Consider the following 26,707-nt stretch of genomic DNA (forward strand, 5'->3'; position numbering starts at 1 on the left):
AGTCACAAAGAAATGCCAGCCAAACCAGAGAGTTGTGAGAAATAATAAATCATTGTTTAAAGCCATTACATTTTGTGAATGGCTTGTTATGAAGCAAAGGCAAATAAACATAATCTCTGAAAAGATCCCAAGTTCATAAAACTTCAAACCCATACTTAACATCTCCAAGAATGCGAAAAGTCCATTTACACATAAATAGCATAGACTTCCAGCCCCTCCATTGTTGCTTTGCAGCTGCTTTCCTTATAAAAATAACTCACCAGTTTGATGTAGAATTTTTAAGGGAATTCATTAATTTTTCGGGCTTACCTGTTCCTTCCAGCGTCTAAGCCTGTCATTTACCCTTGTCAGCTTCACTGCAGCAGTCATTCCTTCCAACTCCCTTGTTTTTAAAGTAGGCGAGATGAGGAAAAACCCAAAGTAATTAAAATGTTTACTCAAATGTCTCTCAAATCCATTCTCTCCCCTTCATTCCTATTGCCTTTCACTCATTATTTTGGGACTTGATTTTTTCTGGCCTACTAGACTACGTATCACAAAGTCTCCCAGGCATTGAGTCTCATCCACACAAACTACCCTCTATGTTTTAAGCAAGTGACTTCTTCAAGTAAGAATTTGCTTAAAACTCTTCAGTGGGTTCTCATTCAGGGCTGCCTAGGTCAGGACAACAAAAATATACTTGCAGCTAAGTGCTTGCTAGACAGAGTGTTAACTATTGTGCATACTAAGGTGAATAAGCCAATACCTGCTTTCAAGGAATTTCTATTCTATTAAAGGAAGACTGACAGGTAAAAAGATATTTTTGTTGTAATATGAAAAGTGCTAAGATGGAGGTAAACACAGAGGAAGAGAATTTGGCAACAGTTTAAAATGTAAGAAAGGCCTTCTGAGAGGCTTTCTAGTTAAAGCACACAACAAAGACACAGAGTTTTAAACCTGTAAACTCAATGCAGAGAACTAACTGCAATTAGTTCTGCATCACTTGAGGTTCAATTCTGAGAAGTGGGATGGGGGGTTGTGTCTCAGAGGGGGAGAAAAGAGCTGTATAGGCAAGAAGACATCCTCCAAAGGTGTCTACCACTTAATTTCCAAGAGCTGTGAATACGTTGTTTCATGGCAACAGGCAATTAAGATTGCTAATGAAATGAAGGTTGCTAATCGGCTGACCTTAAAATAAAAAGAAAGTAACCTGGGTCATCTAAGTGGGAACAATGTAACCAAATTTTTAAAGAGAGGCAGAAGTCTGAGATGAGAGAACTGAAGATGCTACATGCTGGACTTGAAGTGGGAGGAAAGGGAAGCTTCTAAGAGACAGAAAGAACAAGGACACAGATTGCATCCTACAGCCTCCAGAAGAATGCAGCCTTGCCAACACCTTAATTTAGCACAAGGAGATTAATTTCAGACTATGGACCTCAGTGATAAAATAATACCTTTTGGTTGCTTTAAGCCACTAAGATTGTAGTAATTTGTTACAGCAGCAATAGAAAACTAATACAGGGACCAAGTCAGAGAGGTTATTACATGCTTTGTAATAAGTCCTCCTGCAGGCAATTGGGTATTTAATGCAGTAAAGAGAAATGGCATGAAACATTAATTTGATAAAAGATGGACTGTCTGGATGAATGGTGGTAGGGAAATGTTGTCAGTATGTGGCAATCACATACACACACACACACACTTTCTAATGCAGTAAAGAGAAATGGCATGAAACATTAATTTGATAAAAGATGGACTGTCTGGATGAATGGTGGTAGGGAAATGTTGTCCGTATGTGGCAATCACATACACACACACACACACACACACACACACACACACACACACATGAGTGGCCTATCTGGGTGGGAATATGAGAAGGTACTGTGAGAAAGACAGGAGACCAAGACCAATAAATCTCAGTGATAATATCAGTAGACCCAAGAGATCAACTGAAGATGGGAATAAAAGGGTGTCAGTCTGGGGAAAGGAAATTTTGGGGCAAAATACTCTTAAAAACAAAAAGCAGTCAAAGGGAGAAATAAAGTTTAAAACCCGTTTATTTCTCACTAACTGCAGTCCCAGTCCATCTTTCTTCTATGCTCCAGCAGCAACCACACCGGCCTTCTCCCTCACCTCTCAGGTACAGATAAGCCCTCTGTTGCCCAGGTAATCACCCACTGATATGGAGATGAACTTCTCCACCCCTGAGCAAAGATGCAAATGCACTAAAGCCATACTTCTTTCCACCTCTGAACGTCTATTGATATACAGATATACTAAAGCCAGGCAAGATATTCTGGAAATGCTACAATTTTACCCACAATCCACCCTTCCAGAAATCTTGCCTTAACAATTTCTTTGATCTCCCTCTTCCAACCAATCCCTCTCACTAAGCACAAAATAAGTTTCTACACTTGTTTACTCATTCCTAACAATCATGCTAGATTGCTCACAAAATTTTCACCAAACATTAGTCAAAGTCAATCCTCTCTTTATACATTTTCTTAGCAACAGCAACACAATGACAATTCTCAAGCCATAGGATTCAGCTAGGTTCAAAGTCCCATGCAGATTAAGTCCAAAACTCATAGAACAGCAACACAATCATAATTCTCAAGCCAGAAGATTCAGCTAGGTTCAAAGTCCCATGCAGATTAAGTCCAAAACGCGTCCATTCCAGCCATCACTCGGCAGCTGCAGCCAGGGGGGCACATCCAGGACACAAAGACCGTAGAAGCAAATAACAGTGATTGTTGAGGGGCCAATTTGCTGTTATTACAGGAATACGCAGAAGGCCAGCTTCCAGGCCTTTTCGCCAAGCTGCCATAAGAGCCAGCCATTGCTGATCCATGTGTTGAAAAGTCCAGGGCCATGTCCATTTTACTCCTAATTCCTGCACCCATCTTTGCAACACATGTCCAATAAAGTGGGTACCTCGATCGGTCTCAGTAACTGGCAACCATCCATGCACTGCAGAGATGCTCTAGGCCCCTCTTGGTGGTTTGCTGATCTGCACAACATGCAGGGCACTCCTTCTGGGCTCGGCTGACTTCTTCAAAGGTGAAAGACAAGCCACACCGATGGGCCAACATTGTCTTTTGAGGTGTCTGTGCCACACCACTCTGTGGCCTTTGGGTCCAGTCTCACACCCATGCTGCGCTGGGATAGATTATTACCTTGGTCGGAGCTGTTCCAGCGATGGGCTCTGTAGCCAGCAAGACATGGTACACTGCAGACAGCTGCCTCTCTATCAAGGTGACCCAGACCTCTGCTCCTTTCCATGGTTGTGGCCAGGCTCCGGCCGGCAGCAAGAGCAGCAGCAGTGGCAGAAGCAGAAGCCTTAGGATCGGGCCATGGGCTGGGGTTGACGTGGCCACCAGCAGTGGTGGCGCCTCCACAACCATACGAGTGAAGACACATGTCCCTTGGCGTGAGCGCCGCTTCTTCCCGTCATTTCTAGGGGCGGCCCTCCCAAAGGTCACACCCATTATGACAGATTTTGGGTTCAGAGGAACTCTGCCAACTTACGCCAATTGTCGGTCTGGGGAAAGGAAATCCTAGGGCAAAATACTCTTAAAAACAAAAAGCAGTCAAAGGGAGAAATAAAGTTTAAAACCCGTTTATTTCTCACAAACTGCAGTCCCAGTCCCTTTCTTCTCTGCTCCAGCAGAAACCACACCAGCCTTCTCCCTCACCTCTCAGGTACAGATAAGCCCTCTGTTGCCCAGGTAATCACCCACTGATATGAAGATGAACTTCTCCACCCCCGAGGAAAGATGCAAATGCACTAAAGCCACACTTTTTCCACCTCTGAACGTCTATTGATATGCAGATATACTAAAGCCAGGCGAGATATTCTGGAAATGCTACAAATAGGGACAGGAGGTATCTAGAAGCATTTCTGTTTCTGGTTTTCCTAGATACTGATATTGTCACTGAGATAGCAGATGCAGGAGAACAGGGCTTTACTTTGTCCTGACTTGGTAAAGAGGGTGAGCTGACATTTGAGTATATTGAATTTGTGGTAATTTTGAGACATTCACATAGAGAGGCTTGGCAGTGGGCTATATCCCAAAGTTAGATTTCAAATTTAGTTCTAAACAAAAGAGTGGCATTAAAACAAAGAGCTGGTGTAAAAATAGAGTTTATTAATGAAGAAACTGCCTCTGGGTCCACTATTTAATAATGATTGTTGTAAGATAAATTCTAGCTGAAATAAGCAGGCGAAGAGAGGCAACAAAGGGCCACGTAGTTTATTTGAACGCAAACTCCCGGGTAATGATCCACGGTCTGAAACACAGGCCAGGGAAGTCCCACCCGGTCAGGGAGGTGGGGGCTCATAAGGGGTTAGGAGGGGGAGGAGTGGGCAAGCTATCCTACAGGGTGTTGAAAGGTGTGATTGGCTAAAGGTGACATAATAGACAACTAGAAACTTTTTTTTTTCTTTCCAAGAGGGAGGAGGCTGACATCTGGGTCTTAGTTGGCACATCAGAAGGATGGAATTCAGGAATAACTGTCCCCTTTCCATATAAGGCACGGACCTTGGGGTCTGGTCAGTTCTCATTTTATGGTAACCCTCTGTTCTGTTTGCATGTCCTTGTTTTTCCTTCCTCCAGCCTAACATTCCAGCCTTTTGTTCATAATGGGCGACGACTCGATCTGGCTACTTCTGGCTGACAAGGGGTGCCGTGGGGATTTGAGGCTGGTATTAGGCCGAAGGAGGGGTAACAGTGAAGTAACATCTGGTTGGTGGCGACCCGGGTTATCTAGGTTACCTGCTGTTGGAGGAACCTGAGGACACAAGAGGCAACTAAGAGTAAACTACAAACTGTTATTAAGGGGCCCAGTAGGGGCATTAGCCAGGCTATTATGGGGGACTGCAATTCTGAATTGAGTTTACATTTTAATGACTAGTATTGGGATTTAGTATAGATAAGACTGCATTATTGAAACAATACCTTCTTCTAAAATCACCCTCATTTTTATTAGAAGTAGCTAGGTTAAGAAAATAATTAACAGTTGGCTTGATTATTTGCATAAGCACAGCAAGAAGAGCAATTGATTACATAGGCTCTATTAAATATGCTTTGCTGGAATTTTTTGTAAGGAATTTCAGATTGGACTTTTAAAGGCCTCTTGAGGCCAGACAGCCAAGCTAGACTTGCCATCAGGTTTTGCCTGCAGTACCTGTAGATTTGGGTGAATTTTTCTCTTCTTCAGGTTCCCAAGACATTCTTGAGGTTCCTGCACCTGCCAGGAAGTGACCTTCTTTACTCACCTGGTAAGGCTGCTGGGAACTCTGTAAGCAAGGTACTAGGCCAGGTCTTCTAAGGGGCTTGTTGGCTGTATAAAGTCAATCTTAGTTCCTTAAAGCTCTCTGTTCATATCTGAGTTTACACATGTGTCTCTCAGGTGTGACGTTCCAGTCAAAGCCTTGGTAATATAACCAGTGTTTTTAACAGGTCTTCTTACAAGGAAAGCAGATTCTTATTGAACTTGTGCAAATAAACATACTGCCATGAAATATAAAAATAGTCACTGAGAGTTTTTAAATTCTGGAGGGATCAGGTAGAGAGAAAGATAAAGTTGCAGTTCTGCTTATAAAGGCAGTCATTTACTAAACTGTTGTCAGCTTAAGAGAAAAAGCTTAAAACACTTAATCAACAACATTTGAAACAAAAAGCCACAAAGTCATCTTCCTTAGTTTACTTAATCCTATGTAACTAATACCTGTTCTGCTGAAATCAAGTTCTTTACTAGCTTAAGAATAATAAAACAGTGACTATAAATAATAAAACTTACAAATGACAATGGTTAAAGATTTGATGAGAGCTTACAGTAAGACAGTTGACATAAGGAAATCTGGTATTTCTGTAACACAAAGCATTTAGTAACAAAGTTTAGCATTATTCTTTTTGACAGTGCTTTTTAAGTAATTAAGCAGGTAATTACATATCAGATAAATAAGCTAAATTGGCCAAATACTTTCTCCAATGAGAAAAAGTTCTTCTGACATGTTCTAGGGGCCCTCTGGAAAATAGCAGAGTTAACTAGAGGTAAAAGTACCATTTTGAATTTGATTTTGGGAAGCTGTTAAAAGTTTTTAAGGCACTTGCCTAAATAGAATCATAAGTCACTATGAAACAATACTTATCTATTTAACCCAAATGACAATAAAAGATTTTAAAGGCAGATACAGAAGGTTACACAGTTGTTAACAAATCTTAGCTTTTAGTCTTTTTAATATTAAGATCTCATTTTCTTAAATAATCAGACAACTCACTGAGACTTTAAGCATGAGAAACTGCTTAGATAAAACAATTAGAGAACTTTTTGCAATCTTTCAATATTAAGAGCACACTAACAGTTAAGAAAACATTGTCTTTTTAACTGAAAACAAGATTCTAATTTTGCTGTGTACTTGATACCGAGACTCATTTGCTTTAATTTTATATAGCATGACCATATTAAATTCTTCTACAAACTTTCTACAACCCTTTTACATTTAGATTTCTTTCTATATAAACAGCTGTACTTTAGAATAAAGTTACTTTCTTTTATCAAAAGACACATTCTTTAGCATGCAAAAATGTTATCCTTATTACTTTAAGTAATTTTAATTAGAACTTAATACCATTAGGTACCTTAATTTTTCGTGAACACTGAGAAGCAGGCTATTGTAAACTATTACACTAGCATACTTCAGATTGACAAATTTATGAACATTTTATAATTTCTGTAACTCTGAGCTTTATAGCACAATATCTCACTAAACATAAAGTATATCTTCTTAACTTAGCAAAACTTTAAGGTTTTTTTTAGGTTACCACAAAGATTCTCAGGCTGGCAGGTAGGTATACACCCTGTAACACACAATTAAAAAGGTGTTCACTTGCCACACTTATTTAGTTCATTCATTCGTAACAACTATGCTAGATTACCTACAAGACCTTTACTGAATATTAGACAAAGTTAAGCCTTTAAGCATTTTATTCTTAAAAGATTTAGCAGATAACATTAGCTTAAATGATCTTAGGTAAACTTAGGCAGCTGATAACCACAAGGACATGCTCGCCTCAGCTAAACCCAAATTAGCATTAATGCTTAACATTTTTTATCAGATTTTCTGGAAGTTTTAGAATGCCCAATTTTCACAAGCACTTGTTTTTTAAATCAATTTTTATTAATACCACCCGGAGGTAGTAAAATATTTTTCATCTACACACCTAGACACACACACATACAAACTGAGACATAATGACTACAGTCAGCAACCCTTTTTACACAAAAACATATACACAGACAGACAAACCGATAAAAAGACTTGAGTCACTGATATCTAATCACTTTCCCTCTTTTCAGCTTCTTGTCCGTGGCTTCTGGAACCAGAGGGCGGGAGGAGTGTGTTCTGGTGGGGGAAGAGTGTGGTGAAGGCGGACGGAGAGGGGGAGGGGGTGGTGCAGACACTGGGAGAGGAGAGCAGGACAAAGGCATGGTTGAGAATGTAGGACTTTAAGATGGCGGCAACACGTGTGAAGACAAAGGACTTAAAGATAGTAGTGGAGAGAGGGGGAGGGGATTGTGAGCTGAGGGAAGCAGGCGAATGAGGTCTCCTGGCGGATCTGAAAAGGAAGGAATGGGCAGAGTGAGAGGCTGACAATCTTTAACTGGAGATCGGGCTAGGACAACTTGAGTCATCGAACACTTAACGTAAAGGTCTGGGCGGGAGCGCCAAGTCCAAAAAGCCTTCACATATGGGATTTCACTCTACTCTCCGCTCCAGTGGCAATAATTAATCAAGTCGGCGAGGGGGCCAATGAGATTGATTGTCTAAGGGATACTGAGGCCCACCCTCAGAGCAAAGAAAGACTAGCTTCTGTTTGCAAACTTCCTGGGACAAATATAGAGAAGGCAAATTAGAAATGAGACACTGCAACGGGGCCCGAGCCTCTGCTTTCGAGGGCTGGCTCCCCATGTCTGTGCCACTTCCCAACTAATCCCGATGAGAGGAGCGCCCAGCGTCCCAAGAGCACCAAGTCAGGGGAGACATCCTGGGAGCCTGGGTGAGGGATGTCTCTCACACCATAGGGCCAGGGGTGGTCCGGATGCCCACAGAGGGTGGGCTGAATGCCCAGGGGATGGGTGCCCCACCTGAATGTAGCTACGATTTCTAATGGATCAGGTGAAATGGAGTTAGGAAGGGAAGCAGACCAGGGGAAACTGAGGGACTCACCAGAAAATAGTCCACACAGCGGAGAGCAGGTTGAGGTCCTGGGTGGGGGAAGTAGGGGGCAGGGCCGCCGGTGGCCGGTCGGGGCCCCGTGCTCACGCTCCTTCCCAGGTTTAGGCACCAAATGAAAGATAAAGTCTAGCTGAAATAGGCAGGCAAAGAGAGGCAACAAAGGGTCAGGTAGTTTATTTGAACCAATCCAAAAGTAAAACATAGATTTGCTGGGAGAGAGGGGTAAGCTGGCTAATTTCACCTATCTTCCAAGGAGCTATATGGTTCTGTGCTAAGCTTAAAATTAGAGGCCTGACTTTCCACCGGTCCTCTCAGCAGTGACCACACCCCATTCCCAGCCTCCCACAGTCTTTTCCCACTCCAGGTCCCAAGTATAGTCCACTGGTTTCCTTTAGGGCTCATTGCCTTCCTCCTACCTCCCTCTAGTTTTCTATTTTGAGCATTTTGAGGAACCTCCATACTGCTTTCCACAATGGCTGAACTAATTTACATTCCCACCAGCAGTGTAGGAGGGTTCCCCTTCTCCACAACCTGCCCAAAATTTGTTCTCTTTTGGACGGTGGCGATCCTTACTGGGGTGAGGTGATATCTCATTGTGGTTTTAATTTGCATTTCTCTGATGACTAGTGATGTGGAGCATCTTTTCATGTGTCTGTTGGCCATCTGAATTTCTTCTTTGGAGAACTGTTCAGCTCCTCTGCCCATTTTTTTATTGGATTATTTTCTTTTTGTTTGTTGATGTGTGTGAGCTCTTTATATATTTTGGACGTCAACCTTTCTATGGGATCTGTCATTTACGAATATATTCTCCCATACTGTAGGGTACCTTTTTATTCTATTGATGGTGTCCTTTGCTGTACAGAAGCTTTTCAGCTTGATACAGTCCCACTTGCTCATTTTTGCTTTTGTTTTCCTTGCGCAGGGAGATATGTTCATGAAGAAGTCGCTCATGTTTATGTCCAAGAGATTTCTGCCTATGTTTTTTTCTAAGAGTTTTATGCTATCATGACTTACATTCAGGTCTTTGATCCACTTTGTATTTACTTTTGTGAATGGGGTTAGACAGTGATCCAGTTTCATTCTCTTACGTGTAGCTGTCCAGTTTTGCCAGCACCATCTGTTGAAGAGACTGTCATTTCCCCATTGTATGTCGATGGGTCCTTTATCATATATTAATTGACGATATATGTTTGGGTTAATGTCTGGAGTCTCTAATCTGTTCCACTGTTCTGTGGCTCTCCTTGTGCCAGAACCAAATTGTCTTGATGACTGTGGTTTTGTAGTAGAGCTTAAAGTTGGGGAGCGAGATTCCCACCCCAACCCCCCCACTTTATTCTTCTTTCTCAGGATTGCTTTGGTTATTCAGGGTCTTAGGTGGTTCCATATGAATTTTTGAATTATTTGTTCCAGTTCATTGGAGAATACTGTTGGTAATTTGATAGGGATTGAATCAAATCTGCATATTGCTTTGGGCAGGATGGCTATTTTGACGATATTAATTCTACCTAGCCTAGAGCATGGGATGAGTTTCCATCTCTTAGTGTCCTCTTAAATTTCTCTTAAGAGTGTCTTATAGTTTTCAGCATATACGTCTTTCACTTCCTTGGTCAGCTTTATCCCTAGGTATTTCATTCTTTATGATGCAATTGTGAGTGGAATTCTTTTCTTGATTTCTCTATGAGTTCATTTTTAGCGTATAGGAAAGCCACAAATTTGTGTGTGTTAATTTTGTATCCTGCAACTTCGCTGAATATTGATATTAGTTCCAGTAGACTTGGAGTGGACTCTTTAGGGTTTTTTATGTACAATATCATGTCATCTGCAAATAGTGACAGTTAAACTTCTTTACCAATCTGGATTCCTTGTATTTCTTTGTTTTGTCTGATTTCCTTGGCTAGGACCTCCAGTACTATTGTTGAATAACAGTGGGAAGAGTGGGCATCCCTGTGTTTTACCCGATCTCAGAGGAAAAGCTTCCAGCTTCTTGCTGTTCATTATGATGTTGGCTGTTGGTTCATCATATACGGCCTTTATTATGTTGAGTTACATGCCCTCTATAACCATTTCGTTGAGAGTTTTTATCATGAATGGATGTTGAATTTTGTCAAATGCTTTTTCAGCATCCGTGGAGATGATCATGTGGTTTTTGTCCTTTTTTTTTTTTATGGTGGATGATGTTGATGGATTTTTGAATGTTGTACCATCCTTGCATACCTGGGATGAATCCCACTTGGCCATGGTGTACAATCCTTTTGACGTATTTTTGAATTCAGTATGCTTATATTTTGTTGAGTATTATTGCATCTACGTTCATCAGGGATATGGGTCTCAAGTTTTCTTTTTGGTGGGGTCTTTGCCTGGTTTTGGCATTGAGTTGATGTTGGCTTCATAGAATGAGTTTAGGAGTATTCCCTCCACTTCTATTTTTTGGAAAACTTTAAGGAGAATGGGTATTATGTCTTCTCTGTATGTCTGATAAAACTCCGAGGTAAATCCATCTGGCCCAGGGGTTCTGTTCTTGGGCAGTTTTTTGATTACACTTCAATTTCATTGCTTGTAATTGGTCTGTTTAGATTTTCTGTTTCTTCCTTGTTCAGCGTTGGAAAGTTGTGTGTTTCTAGGAAGTTGTCCATTTCTTCTGGGTTTTCCAGCTTGTTAGCATATAGGTTTTCATAGTACTGTCTAATAATTCTTTGTATTCCTGTGGGATCCATCGTGATTTTTCCTTTCTCGTTTCTGATTCTGTTGATGTGTATTGATTTGCTTTTTCTCTTAATAAGTCTGACTAGAGGCTTATCTATTTTGTTTATTTTCTCAAAGAACCAGCTCTTGGTTTTATTGATTTTTTTTCTATTGTTTTGTTCTTCTCAATTTTATATATTTCTTCTCTGATCTATATTATGTCCCTCCTTCTGCTGACTTTAGGCCTCATTTGTTCTTCTTTTTCCATTTTCGGTAATTGTGACATTAGACTATTCATTTGGGATTGTTCTTCCTTCTTTAAATATGCCTGGATTGCTTTATACTTTCCTCCTAAGACTGCTTTTGCTGCATCCCACAGAAGTTGGGGCTTTGTATTGCTGTCATTTGTTTCCATATATTGCTGGATCTCCATTTTAATTTGGTCATCGATCCATTGATTATTTAGGAGCATGCTGTTAAGCCTCCATCTGTTTGTGAGCCTTTTTGCTTTCTTTGTACAATTTACTTCTGGTTTTACACTTCTGTGGTCTGAAAAGTTTGTTGGTAGAATTTCAATCTTTTTGAATTTACTCAGGCTCTTTTTGTGGCCTACTATATGGTCTATTCTGGAGAATGTTCCATGTGCACTTGAGAAGAATGTGTATCCTGTTGCTTTTGGATGTAGAGTTCTACAGATGTCTATAAGGTTCATCTGTTCTAGTGTGTCATTCAGTGCCTGTGTGTCCTTCCTTATTTTCTGTCTGGTGGATCTATCCTTTGGAGTGGTGTGTTGAAGTCTCCTAAAATGAACGCATTGAATTCTACTTCCTCCTTTAATTCTGTGAGTATTTGTTTCACATATGCTGGTGCTCTTGTGTTGAGTGCATATATATTTATAATGGTGATACTGTCCTATTGGAAAGACCCATTTATCATTATGTAATGTCCTCCTTTATCTCATTACTTTCTTTGCTTTGAAGTCTATTTTGTCTGATCCTAGTACTGCAGCCCCTGCTTTCTTCTTGTTGTTTGCATGGAATATCTTTTTCCATCCTTTGAATTTTAATCTGTGCATGTCTTTGGGTTTGAGGTGTGTCTCTTGTAAGCAGCATATAGATGGGTCTTGCTTTTCTATCCATTCTATTACTCTGTGTCTTTTGATTGCTGCACTCAGTCCATTTACATGTAGGGTGATTATTGAAACATAAGTACTTATTGCCATTGAATGCTTTAGATTCGTGGTTACCAAGGGTTAAAGGTTAGCGTTTTTAGTACCTTACTGTCTCACTTAACTCGCTTATTGACCTATTATAAACATTATCTCATGATTCTTTATTTCTCTCCCTTCTTATTCCTCCTCCTCCATTCTTTCTATGTTGGTTGCTTTTTTCTGTGCTGTTTTCTGTTTCCTTTAACTGCTTTTATGCCTGGTTGCTTTTATGTTTTGCCTTTAGTATTTGGTTGGTCTGCTTTCTCTGCTGTGATTTTATTTTCTCTGGTGACATCTATTTAGTCTTAGGAGTGCTCCCATCTAGAGCGGTCCCTCTAAAATACGCTGGAGAGGTGGTTTGTGGCAGGCAAATTCCCTCAACTTTTGCTTGACTGGGAATTGTTTAATCCCTCCTTCATATTTAAATGATAAACGTGCTGCATACAGTATTCTTGGTTCAAGGCCGTTCTGTTTCATTGCATTAAATATATCATGCCATTCTCTTCTGGCCTGTAAGGTTTCTGTTGAGAAGTCTGATAATAGCCTGATGGGTTTTCCTTTGTAGGTGACCTTTTTCCTCACTCTAGCTGCTTTTAAAACTCTGTCCTTGTCCTTGATCTTTGCCGTTTTAATTATTATGTATCTTGGTGTTGTCCTCCTTGGGTCCCTTCTGTTGGGAGTTCTGTGTACTTATGTGGTCTGAGGGCTATTTCCTCCCCCAGTTTGGGGAAGTTTTCAGCAATTATTTCTTCAAATACACTTTCTATCCCTTTTTCTCTCTTCTTCTTCTTCTGATACCCCTATATGGATATTGTTCCTTTTGGATTGGTCACACAGTTCTCTTAATATTGTTTCTTTCCTGGAGATCCTTTTATCTCCCTCTGCTTCAGCTTCTATGCATTCCTCTTCTCTGGTTTCTATTGCATTATTGGCCTATTGCTTCTCATCCATTCTGCTTTTAGGTCCTTCCAGTGATTGTTTATTTCTGTAGTCTCCCTCCCTTCTTTGTCCATTAGCTCTTGCATTTTTCTCTGCAGCTCCATCAGTGTGGTTATGATCTTTATTTTGAATTCTTTTTCAGGAAGATTGGTTAGGTCTATCTCTCCAAGCTCCTTCTCAGGGGTTGTGTCTGATTTTGGTCTGGATCAACTTCTTCCTTCTTTTAATGGCGATAGAGTTAGTTGTTAGGAGCTGGTGCATGTGTCGGCTGGGAGAATGCCTCTTCTTGCTAGTTTCTGGCCTTCCTATCCTGGGAGAACAGTGACCCCTTAGTGACTTCTGCTGGGCAGCTGTGCACAGAAAGGGTCTCGGACTCTTACCCGGCTGCTGTGGAGTAAGCTCCAGCGTTGCTCTGGGTGTGGCTGGCCTCAGGCTGCTGCTCCGCTATTGCGGGACCTGGCTGGAAGGGGAATGGTCAGTAGGCTTTTTATCACCATGAGGGGCCTCCGAGCTGCGCTTCTGCCCAGGGGGTTAGGGCACCTGGAATTCCCCGGGATTCCCAGCTGCTAGGCTGAGTGTCCTGGGACACTTCCGTCCAGCTGTGGGTTCCCTGTCCCTTTAAGACTTTCAAAAACACTCGCTTTTCTCTTGTCCTAGGGGTGCCAGCTGCAGGGACCCACCCGCAGGTTTTACTGTTCCGTTTCCCTAGTATCCAGCACACCACATACTGTGTCTGCGCTCCCAGTGCAGATGGCTAGGGCTGGGTATTTAGCAGTCCTGGGCTCACTCTCCCTCCCAGCTTGGACTACTCTCCTACCGCTGGGGACTTGGGGTGAGGGGTGCACTTGGGTTCCGCCGGGTCACGACTTGCATCTTACCCCCTTTGAGAGGCGCTTTTGTCTTGCAGATGTAGATGTACCCTGGCCAATGTACTGTATCTTCTGGTCTCTCTTTTAGGAATAGATGTATTTGTTGAATTTTCAAAAATATATATGGTTTTGGGAGGAGATTTCCGCTGCTCTACCAATGCCACCTCTTGGCTCCTCTCTTGTAAACTATTTTTTGAAAAGATATTCCATGTTAAATTAATTCTGCCCAAACTTTTTGTAAAGGGAAAACAATTATTTTAACTGAAAATAGAAGGGTTACAAAGGATGTAATGAATGGATTTCTTTTAAAGGTGCTCTTTCTTTACAGGCAGTAGCCCAGGTTTGGGGTTAAAGTCTGGTGTTAAGCAAGATATCAGAAACTCACCAAGGAAATTTTAAATGGAAAATGAAAGCAAGCATCCTATCAGTTTCCTTTAATCTGCCTTTTTGCTCACATCTGAGACATCCTTTAACCTACCTTGAGGGAGTTCTTTTTACAGTCCTACCTAGCCAGGCTCCTCAATGTTCAGAATCTCACTGAGGTACAACTGCCAGACTAAATACAGAGGTAACAAATTGGAACCTGCAGACAGGTCTGGATTGGTGAACAATGGGCTGGCTCTTATAAATGGGACAGGATGCCTGCAAACAGGGCAGCTGTTCTCAGGTTTGCTACATCTCCCACACATTCTAATTGCCTTTCAGTCGAGCCAATTCCTGCTTTGATACTACTTCAGACCAAAACATGTGGTTCTATTAAAAAAAAAAAAACTTCAAGGAAAGCAAAAAAAAGAATGCAAAGGCAGTATCAGGACTTCCACATTTACTTCCTTCCACCCTGCACTTTTCCCCTTTCAGAGGCTCTTGCATTGCCTCTGCATTCCATGCTGCAATTTAAAAAATGGACTAAGAACTCACACCAAATACAAAACAAACAAAAATCCCTTATATTCACGTTGGTAACGTTTTAAGTTACAAGTGAAATTAAGTAACTTAGCTTTTTCCCCTAAAGTAATAGATATAGAAACATGACTGTAGCTTAAATTTTACACCTTTTATATGTTAATGGCGACTATATATAAAGTTGTATTTGTTCTTTACTCATATGGAGAAACCTCAGTCCTAACCAATATCCTTTATAATTGGCTCTTCAATATATTGAGCTTTATAATAAAGGCCTTGAAATTTTTCCTGACTGTGGCAGTCAGACAACACGGAGTTTCTTGCATCAGCTAAGACCCCATTTATTAAAAATAACTCTTTCATCCACTATCTTTAACATCTTGAGTTTTACTTCTTCTATTTTTTGTTAAAATTGCTTCAGTGAATCCTGTAAAAAAAAGACTTTTCAATTTTTCTCCCTTTTTCAGATTACTGAGATATAATAATCATAATTAATATTATCCCTTTATCCACTGAATATAACACCTTGGCCTGGAAGAGGGAAGAGGAAAAAGATGAATCTTAGCATCAGCTTTTACATTAAAGCAAACTTTCTCCCTATTGCCTTTCTTTTCCTTTCCTCCTTTCTTCTCTGTCTCAGGGCCAGGGACTGACTGATGGAGGTCAGGGGAGGAACTCATTGAGTGAGGGTGGGCTTTTAGACTAGTTCTGGTCAGTGGGAAAAGAGGTAGGGATAAACAATTAGCGTTACTTAATCCAAATTTTTCTGTTGCTCGTTTTTCCGTCAAATTCTTCTTGCATGCTTTATTTTCAGTGAACAGTCTAGTCATTTCAATGGGTTGATATTTAAAAGTGAAATTCTAATTTTGCGTTTATAATAACTAATAACTACATAACTAATTTTACACTTATAATACTCCAAAATTTGTGTTTGCAGCTTTTTAAACCTTCTTTTGGTTTTAACCTGACAGATCCTCATTGTCACCTTTTGGAAAATGAGTATGATTGTCTCCATGATCCACATCTAAGAGGCTACGTGCCATAGATGCAAAGATATCCTGGGAAGTTTTAAAGAAAGGTGGATACATCACCAGCGATAATAAAGAGAGTTGAAGATCACTTCTCTTTAATCATTGAAAGTCTCCATATATTTCTGGGGTATAAAAGGGGTATCACCTTTACCTCAGTCAGGGGAAATGGTTAATGGGAAATTCCATTAATTGCTTAGTGTATGGGTCAAGGGAAATCAGGTAAAACAGTTCATAAATTAAACCTTTTCCCTTCACCTTTTTTCTTTGTAATATCAAAAGACGGGGGCCAAATAATTTGAGGATGTCAAGATAATTTTCCTAACTATATCATAGGCCTCTTTCTGTCTCTGATGTCATATGCTTTGTCAAGGATTATGTCCCATACACTTCTTGAAAAACTGAGACAGAATGGGAACCTAGCAAAATCAGCTTGGTAGAATCCTAACAGACTGGGTTCATACTGGGTTTGAATGAACACTGCTATTACATTAGTATTTTAGTAACTCCATTTGGGTGTACTAAATTCCTTTTTGTGGCACAAGTATTATTAATGATGTTGTTTGGATAAAGATTGCCTATTGATTAACAATTATAGAGACACATCACTCAAAAAGTTTTTAGCAATTTATATTCTTGATACCCAAATGTCACCAAAATGGTACACTATTACTATTTTTACTCCGGAAAGTAATTGTTAGGATTTTTAAATATGTGTATTTACATATTTTTGTTGTTGTTCTAGGTTGTATGTACCTTGAAGAAATTTAATAAGTACAGAGAATATCTTACGAGTTTAAAATTAGGTTTTGAAAGAAAGTACATAAAAGAATAGGTAAGTTAAAGACTTAAATCTGGTTTCTTTACATAGGGTTTGAAAGAAAGGTTTGTTTGTATGCAAAGTACTTTCTTATAATATTTTTACCTTTAGTTTTGACAAACTAACTTTTGCAAATGAAAATTTAGAGCAGGGATTAAATAAAGTATATTTTGAAGTTGCTCTATTGGGCCAAGAAAGAAAAAGTGACTGATATGCCAGTCGTTGCTAGCATAACAGATGAGTTAAATTGCTACTCACATATGTCCCTACTGCCTGAGCTGAGGCCAATAGGAATAGTCCATTGTGGTAGCAAGGTTCCTAAGCTGGAAGGCAAACCAGTTTGAGCAACAGGAACAGTATGGGTAGTACAGCCGGCAGTGCGGACACGTGAGTGGCAGCACGAGGACGTCGTCGTGGCACCCGCCGGGGCTCCAGGCTTTGGGGAAGGGGGTAGGGCTAGCCTCAGGCGGGGCCCTTGGGCCATAACCCTCCCGGATGCCTCAGCGTCCTGGCGCAGCCGGAGGTTCCGGCTCCTCTGCCGAACCCCCCCACCCCACACCCTCCCACCCCCAAGCAGCTCCGGGGCGGCGGGAGAGGAGCTGGAGGGCGGGAAGCGGGAGGGCTAAGGGTCTGTCTGTCAGGGTTCAGAGGTCCTGAGAGCCTGAGTGTGGGACTCTCTGGGTTTTATTGGTTGGAGTACAAGTAGCTGGGTCTAAACTAAATGCGTAATAGCTGAAAGGAAAGACAAAATGCTCCAATTGTCTCCGACAGGGTACGCACAAAACCCACTTCCCAGGGGTCAGAGCGGCCCAACTACTGGATTTCCCTGTTGGGGTCTAGTTGCCCAGGATCCCAGGAAGCGATTGTTTGTACCATACAACGAAGTTAAGTGAAAAAGGTAACTTTTAACTCTTATGTGAAAATTTTTTCTACTTGCTGTTAAAATTCAGGCGCTACATCATGCAAAATACATTAAGGGAATTTGCACTAACAGTCACCGGAAAACAAAAAAACTCACATCAAACCTACGGTATTGTTTAGGATGTATATATGTAACAACTCCAATCTTTCAAGATTCTGCCCACAGCTCCTAATTCACTTATAATTTGCATTGCCCTTGGTTTGCATAATTTTAGTCAACAGTATAATTTCAGAATTTAAATCATACTGGGTTACAGTGTGCACTTCACTCAAACTTTTTCATGTCTTTGGTTCTCAAGGCTAAGCTCTACCCTCAGATCTCCCCAGTCACTGAAGGAGGTTCAGTACCTTCTTTTTGCGTGGTTGCTTTCCTCAGTATTGGAATAAAATTAAGAATTCTGAGTGACCACCTTTCACTGAAGCATTTTCAAAGAACATTAGAAACATTTTAATTAGAATTATAGGGTTCATCTATCTTTTAAGTAGTACCTAAAGCTTTGTGTCATTTAATGTGTACGTCAGGGTGCAAAATACGCCAATAAGGTGGGAAAGTATATATATCAAACTCTTGCATGTAATACCTGGTTTTCACCTTTCAGAAAGAAGGAAGGAATCTTACTCCTGAACCAATACATTACTTCATCGACAGAATTAGGAGTTCATCTTCATACAACCAAGAACATTTGATTACATATGCTAGGTACGTGAAATTAAAGCAATATACATATAGAAATCTGAGATGAAAGTAATGCTTATGGGAAGAATATGGTGCTCAGTAAAACCATGGGCAACTCTTCAGCCATAGACCTTCCCTCAACTTCTCGTTATTCTTCCTCCCCTTAGCTACCCACTGTGGACACTTCTTAAAGTGTCCCTTCACAACATGATGGCCCGTTTCCAGTTCTCTGGTCTCTACGTCCTTTCTAGCACTGCAGGGTCTTGGATCAAGAATTTGCTAGTGTGTTTTGTTTTTGTTTTAACCTGGGAGATAGACACTGGGTCACAACAGTAACTGCACTATTAACCAAAGGTTCCCACTCAACTCTCTGAAGTAACTAAATGTTCCAGTGTGTATAACTTCCTATAAGAAGAATACAAAGAAGAGAAGGAGCAATGTAAGCTTAAGCATTCAGAGACCAATTCTCTGAATTGGTCTAACAATGTGCCGTGGTTATCTGTTCCGCTACTGAGGAACAATAACAATGTTGAGGTATCATCAGAAGACTTTTATCTCAGCTCCTTCCTCTACCGAATAAGGCATCCTCTGTAGGAAAGGAATGTAGCTTGAGTTCAAATTTCAATGGAATGTCTACCTGTATAACAAATAACGTTATGTCAGCCATTTCAAGACATCAAATTTGGTAAACCACGTATGATAATCAATATCTATGTACAGGAAAAAACCTTCAGAAGATGGTGGGTTCTGTTTATAGAAATATTGTGCAAATGTCTGATTCTCCTGTTTCAATACAGAAAAGTATAGTCAGCCAAAGCCCAATTATGGTTGATCGAATGGCCAGTTTCATTATCCAACAGATTATTGAAAATCATCTTCAATCATTTTGGAGTGGAGAAGGATTACCTAATCCAAGGACTCCATTGTATGCAGCATCACCTATGGTTAATCAGGTTCTCAATGAAGTCACAGAGTCACCTGGACCCCAGATGCCTTCAAACTTATATACTGACCTTGAAACTTTTGTTGGGGAAATTGTTGCCAGACTTTTATCAAAGGTTTTCGGTCCAAAGCGTAACACTGAAATTGAGCTGGAAAACATGACCCCCAAAATAGGATGCCCTATAAATAACCATGTGGACAAAGTCAAAGTTCGCATTCTATGTGCAGATAAAGAGCAACCTTACACTTCTGTAGATACAGATATTGTGGATTAAGTTGTCACCTCAGTTTATAGAAATGTTTTAAAACAGCATGGGCTAGACCCTGAGGTTTGTAAAGAGTCTCAAGAGAGTGGTATTTTTGCAGACAATATTGCCAATTTAATCATAGCAGCTATTTCAGGTTACTTTCTTCATCCACTGTTTTCGGGGGATTTGTCATCATCTTCCTGTTCTATTTCAACAGCTAAAAATATTGTTCTGGATAGCCTTAGTAACATCAGTAAATCTACCAAGCCATGTCACAGTTTATCTCCATACAACACCTTGCTACCATACAAATTTTTTGAATATGTGATCAGAGTACTATTATCCAGAATCTTTTCTTCTGAATCTACCATTGTTCCAAAGAAACCACCAAAGACAGATCAAGATTGAATTTCACTGAAATTGCTTCAAATACGATCACTGACATTAGGACAAAAATTTCCCAACCAGAAATTCGATTTTCAAAAGATAAAGAAGAATCCAAGTTTGTTTATTCAGAAGATGATATACAGCATCTTGTTGACTCAGTATTAAAAAATATTCCACAAAACTCTGAGTCTCAAGATTTAGTTGAGCAAAACATCACAAGCAATGATGTTCATATTGATAGAGTAGCAGTTGTTATCATTACACAAAGGTCAGCAACATCTTCAGTCATCTGTGGATGGAAAGTCATTACCTTGTTCATATACATATTTTGGTGAAGAAAGGAGGCAGTGGTTTTATGTAAAAGATTCAGAAAACGAACTGTTCGATAAAGCTGAAAAAGTCATACATTTCGATAACAGAGGAATTCTCAAAAGCTCAAGTTAGCATTCTAGAGAATGCTGGGGAACAATTGTGTTTGCCTCCAGTGGAGAGAGGTACAGTTAAAAACATTATTGACACAGTGCATCGCAAAGTTCTACAAGAATATGAAATGGAAATAATGCCCAATAAAGATTTTCTACATGACACAGGGACACTGGCTGCAAGGATAACCAAAATCATCCGGGCTGAAACTTTTGACTTCCAAATTCATCCAAATCTTATAGGAAAGCTTCCTTTTACGTCTCACTCCAAACTCAGTACTCATGTTTTGGTAAAGAGACTTCAGTGTGATATCACTAAATCAAGATACCAAAGACAAGCTTCATCAACATATACTACGTTAAGACATACTCATTTCAAAAAAATTCTCACTAAGATTCATCTGAGCTGTGTCCCTTGGCCTCCAGTACAGAACACCCAGATTACTTCTCAATCAGACAATACAGTTATAAAACTGATAAATGAAATCATGTCAGTAATTTCAACACAGGCAATATGAACAATTAAACATGGGAATGAAAAAAAAAATGTATGATTTCAGAAAAAGATATACCGTCTATAGTTGATGCCATTTATGCTGATCTTTCTTATTCAGATCTATACCAGTCTCTTACAAAAGTTAAATATGTATAAGTAACATACCTGTTTCAAAAATAGCAAGCTTTGTAATAAAAGAAATTTTTAACCACCATCTTCAGTCATTTTTATCTGGAGATAAAACTCTCAGCTGCACTTCAGCGAATTTATAAACAGAAAGCAATAGATCCTAAACAAAGAGAGTTGTCTTTCATTGTGAACTCAGCTATCTTTGTAGAGGACGTAATTTCTGAGCCTTTCTGCAAACTCCTTTACGCGTTCTCACATAATGTCTTGGCTGCTGAAAACCCAGATACAGTAAAAGCCAAAATTACTGGCATCGTTACAACATTAGTAAAATGAATTGTTCTGGAATTCACCACATCAGAGATTTTATTTGCAGAGTACTTTGATGGTGACACGTGCTCTTCAGAAGGATTTAGAGAAATGGCACAGAAACCAGTCAACCTAATGTATGAAAAAATATTAGATGAATATAAATCTCTGATTCAAGTACATTATTGGGCTATACCAATATGTGACACTATTTGTTTTGGAAGGAAAATATATCATTTGCTACTGGAAGAAATTTATGATTATCAGGTACAGTCATTAGTTTCAGGAGAATCAGTTCCTTCCTCCGATTCTTCCCCTCAACCTGATATCAGAAATGTACTCAACTTTATCATGAAGGATAGCCATACATGCGTTACTGTGCTGCCTCATCCCCTTTTAGAAGATCTGATTTACAAGCCTCTAGTGCACATCTTCCCTTCAACTGAAGCTGACAGTGAACCAGAAGAGGAAGAAGTTTCACCAGATTATGAGTTTGTGGATGCAGTTTCAAAGAAATTTCTGAACATGAGATCTGTCTTGCTACAGCAGAGAAGACTGCAGAAAGTATGCAGCTAGAAGAGTGACTGAGAATTTGGTTGACTCTATATGTAATAATATTTTTTAAAAATCCAAATTTCAAGCCCAAGTACAGGAAGATAGATGCAAAGTAAAAAGGAGGCTCATTCCTCAGTAAAACAGCTGGCTTCACTATGAAGGAGATCCTGGATCGTCACTTGCGGCCATTTGTACATGGTAAAGAGTCATCTTCCAGGGACTTTGATTATGGCCAGGTCTCTGTACTTTCTAAACCCGGTAAAGAAAAGATACCACCTTCTCTACATTCAGCTACATTTCTGGAAGACGTAATCATTGACTTTACTCACAAATTTTATTCTCTTCAAAGTGTTACGGAAGATTCTAAGAAAATAGAAATGCCCGAACCAGACATTGTGGACTTCGCTATAAAATTTGCAGACTGTCTGACAGGAGAATTTAGGAAAAGTGAAAGTAAAGTTCTACCGAATGCTGAAGAAGTGTTTTCTTTTCCACCAACTGATAAAGAGACAGTTGATAAGATCCCCGATTTTGTGTATAATCAATTCATAGCAAACTATGGATTTAATGACGTTCAGAAGGATGATGAAAATAACATTGCTATAGAAACGATTACTGCTTTAGCCCAGAAGGCAATCTCTGCATTCAAAATTCAGCCACTTTTTTCAGGAGATGGGTCTTCTACCTTCTTTTCATTTCTAAATCCAGATAACATCACCCAGAGGATTCAATGCCTAACAGAGAAAATTTCTACACCAGTAAACAGATGCTTAAAAGGGAACCAACCTGCTTTACCAGAAAAATTCACTGAACACACTGGAAATAGATAGAAGTGCAATGAGTAGAAAGAAAGGTTTCAAAGGTGAGGAGACGTCAATGAAAAAAGGCAACATCCAAGATCCGATAGTTACCGCTGTAACTGGAATCATGAAAAATAATGTGGTTAACCTGCTATCAGAGTCAGCTGCAGGTGTGGCAGATAAAAAGGAGAAGGAAAATGGGAATTTCAATTAAAAAATACAATGAGCGGGGTGGGGGTGGAGGTCTCCTTTCCAGCAGGGCGTCCCCGGCCTGCGGGACAGAAGCACCCACTTCTGTCCCACACCAGGGCGGACACTGCGCTGCGGGGCCTTGGGAGCCATCGCGCAGGAGGACGTGGTGGGGAGAGCCTGCGGGGTGAGAAATGCCTGGGGCCCGTGTGGCAGCCCCGAAGTGGGCCATGAGGGGTCCTCTCCGGCTCTGCTAGGTGCTGGCTCTCTCCTTTCTTCACCTCCTTGCCTTACGGGACTAGACCCCTGGTGCAGCGCTGGCATCTGGGCTTTTTCTGGCCTTGCCCAGCCTCCTGAAGTCACCTCAAGATGCATACACATGTTCTAATGGCCCGCTTTCCAAAAAGATGAAACTGAAGAGAAGGGAATCTAGTAATGGAGATTCTTACCCTCAAAGTTGTTGCCACGTTTTGCCAGTAAGAAGGCAGGAAAATGATTTCAATAGCAGCATTGTTGAAACATATTTCCGCTCCAATGGGTTCTATGAGCAGGATCCAGAGATGATCCAACTGGTGCTTAAAAAAATACAGGAGGAGCAGGAGGAAGTGGAGAGGAAACGGAAGTGGCTGCTGAGTTCAAGCCAGAGTAGCCCCGCTCCCTCCGACATTACCGCTGACTCCTATCATTCGTGTCTACGCCCCGATGATACACCAGAGGGCACCTGTTCCGGGCCCTGCTCTCCCGGCCATGGGGCCCACAGCACCAATAGTCTCTCCCCGTCTACCGAATCTCCCACAGCGGTGTCTGCAGCCCAGCCGGCCCAAGCTACAGGTGCACCACCAGTTAGAGTTGGCTCGGATATGGTACAACGAAGCTTCTCTGACAACCCTGAATCTTGGGCCGTGGAAGATGTGATCCTGCTCCTGAGACAAAAAGATCCTCAGATATCAGGCCTCCTCGCTGACATCTTCAGGGAACATGACATTGATGGGAAAGCTCTGCTACTACTCAACTTTGACGTGATGATAAAGTACATGGGGCTTAAGCTGGGGACGGCCCTGAAGCTGTGCCACTACACTGAAAAGCTTCAAGAGGAACATCACCTTGACAACTGAAAACATGTTTGTGTAGATTCACGTTGGATGTAATTGTGGGGAGACCAGTGCATCTTGGTGTACGATCATTTCTCTGCCCTCAGCGGTTTTCGTTGTGTAGAAGTTTCCTCTAAAAATATGTTATCTCCAGAATTGCATCAAATTGGTAGTTTGTTCTCTACATCTTTTTATTACTTTCATTGTATACTTTACAAATATACTTCATGCAGGAAACAGAGAAACAACTTTGATTTCAGTTCATGTTTATACATAGAACCAAGGCAGCTGAATCCCAAAGGGGAGATTAATCCCTAATTCTTTTGCTGACAAGTTCTCCAATGAAATCCATGAGAAGTTCTCCCTAAAGATGCAGCTATAGGTAGATACCATCTTTCTCAAATATTTTATGTCAGCTACCACACTGTCCTGTTGGTGCTCTACCAGTTTCCCAAAAGGGAATAGCCATATAAATCCCTTCCATTCCTGTGACTATTTCTCTGTACGTTGTTATCTTTCTTCTTTAAAGAAAAAAAATTTTATAAGCTTTCGTGAAGTGTTCTTACCAGTGTTTTAATAAATTATAAGAAAAAGTAGTTGTTTTACTCAAAAAGTATTATACTACCCAGGTGGTTTGGAGGGAGCCTGGTAACTCTTTTTAGTTAAGTACCTAGTATTTTGAAACATCCGTATCTTGCCTAAGCTTGGACATTTAAGTAGGCATTCATTGCTCCCATCCCTCCCTAAAGTTGCATACGTCCAATCATTTAAAAGGCAAGTAATTCATTGTGTGTTTATTCCTCGTGTGGATACTCCTTCATATTTATCTTTTATTCTATACCTGAAGTATACACACAAGTAAATCTTTCTTTCATTTAAAATGGCACACTTTGCTCTTCCACAGAGGTAAAGATTACATACAGCGAGATGCGTTTTTCCGTTAAACATACGCACATCCTTAGCCACCACTGGGACCTCTCCGCTCACTCTTCAGAGTTTCCACACAGGGAGGTTCTCTGTCTTGTGCAATGTTTCTAAATTGCTTTCTGAGCCATTTATCCTACTAAACTTTGGGAAGGATATTTTGATTTGTCATTGTGCTCTTTATTTTAAAAATGAGAACTTGTAAGTGAAACATGTTCATTGTTATTATTTTGTTATAATTACATTGCTATATAACAGAAAGTGTTACTGTTTATAAGCTATGAGAATTGGTGCCCCCGTATTAGCCATGTGTTAGAAATACCAACGAAATCTTCACCAAGGACAAGAATGTATATTCTCTCTTTGTAGAAAACCACGTGTGCTTCATAAGCAAATGCAACTGTTTACTGGGCATAAAGAGTGGATTCATTTATGTTATGTTTTATCATACTCATTTGTGTTATTCCTTATAAGACAAGATTCTAATTTAAACTTGGGCTTTTTGTCAAATTTTTGTGTGAAGATACTGTGTCCAGCTGAACAGACCTCAGGTGCTTGTGTGGATAATACATTTCACAGTTCTCAGATTTCAAAAGACAATAAAGTTAAATAAGCACACACACACAAAAAAATACAATGAGAATATATCAAAAGTTACTTCAACTACTAGTATGAAAAGTAAAGATACAAAAGGACCCAGACTTAAGACTAACACATAAAAATAAAGACACTGAGAAGAAAAGTACATCAGCTCCAGAATCTGAGGAAAGCCACGGTAATGAGGCACACACACAATTTCCAGCAGCTACTAATGATATAGAACATGAGGAGAAACCTGGAGCAGATTTTGAAACAGACAGCGAAAAGATTAACAGACTAAGAGAAAATTCGTTAAGAAAAAGGAGACAAGCCCTTTCATTTATCCTCTTTGGCATCTAAAGAGAGAAATACGGAGACCACAACAGAGAAAATTTTGAAAGCAGGTACCCCAAAAACAAATGGAGTGGAAAGACAAGCCTCTACATCTCAAATAGCTGTAAATGAGGAACAATATTCAGATTATGAACATGTTCAAAATATCACTGAAAATACTTATGATGATATCTTAGAAATATATCATTCTCAAGGATCCACAGATGATTCACATCTCCAAACTCCCCCAGTGATGGGTCACTGCAGGTAATTCAGGAGGTTGGCAAGGATACTGCACAGTCTGTTTCAACAAAGCATTTATACCTCTCAATTAGCAAAATTCTCCCTGCCATAGAGAAAGAGGGAGAGAAAGAGAGAGAAAAAGAGAAATTGAAAGTAAAGGAGATTAAAATTGAACCTAGTAAAACAAATACTCACCAGTACCAACCAAAACATAAACCTGGAATTTTTCCTGCTAAGATTTTAGAAGAGATTATCACTGAAATGATTAACAAATTGACCTCTCCTCCTCACCAGAAACGCAAATGTGTGAAAGATGTCAAAATGTAAGTGACGATTAGAACCAAACAGAACTGCATGAAACAGCTATGAAACTTATTGATTCACCGTTAAAGGAGTTTTCAGATGCTCAAATTAACGTATTTAGAACAGATCCGGAAAAATCAGTTCCTTCCATCAGTAGAAAACATGTCATCATCAGTTCCTAAAGTACTTTCCGGGCATAAAGAGTCAACTCAGAGAAAGCATCACCTAGCATTAAGAAAACTGTGGATAAAATTCCACATACACACAAAATGACCAAAATCTCCTCTTTAAACAAGATACCTGTCCTAAATAACATACCAGCAATCGATCAAGCATTGGTCAACAAAGTTGTTCACTCCTCTGTAAGCAATATTTTGAAGGAATATAGGTCTCAAGACTCCATTCGTAAGACTATAAAAACTAATGGGGAAAGTATAGCAAGACAACTAACTAGTGCAGTGATAAATGAAAGTTTTCAACAGCAGCTT

The 26,707-nt window shown here is 40.1% G+C and overlaps 1 long non-coding RNA gene across 3 annotated transcripts in view; it reads right to left on the bottom strand.

Moving 5' to 3' along the window:
- Positions 1-2,021: 2,021 nt before the first annotated feature.
- The window catches only part of LOC118933467 (uncharacterized), a 56,859-nt gene continuing 32,173 nt past the window's right edge, over positions 2,022-26,707 (bottom strand). Inside the window, exons 4-7 of one of the 3 annotated variants that reach the window (XR_008998242.1) lie at positions 13,934-14,110; positions 13,436-13,511; positions 8,216-8,354; positions 2,022-7,604 (exon numbers count right to left, since the gene is read on the bottom strand). This is a non-coding gene — a long non-coding RNA (uncharacterized LOC118933467). Of the gene's footprint in view, positions 7,605-8,215; positions 8,355-13,435; positions 13,516-13,933; positions 14,111-26,707 lie in introns of all 3 variants that reach the window. The other 2 variants (XR_008998241.1, XR_008998243.1) reach the window with 2 other exon arrangements.

Source organism: Manis pentadactyla, chromosome 6 (assembly GCF_030020395.1).
Source record: "Manis pentadactyla isolate mManPen7 chromosome 6, mManPen7.hap1, whole genome shotgun sequence".
NCBI classification, from domain to species: domain Eukaryota; kingdom Metazoa; phylum Chordata; class Mammalia; order Pholidota; family Manidae; genus Manis; species Manis pentadactyla.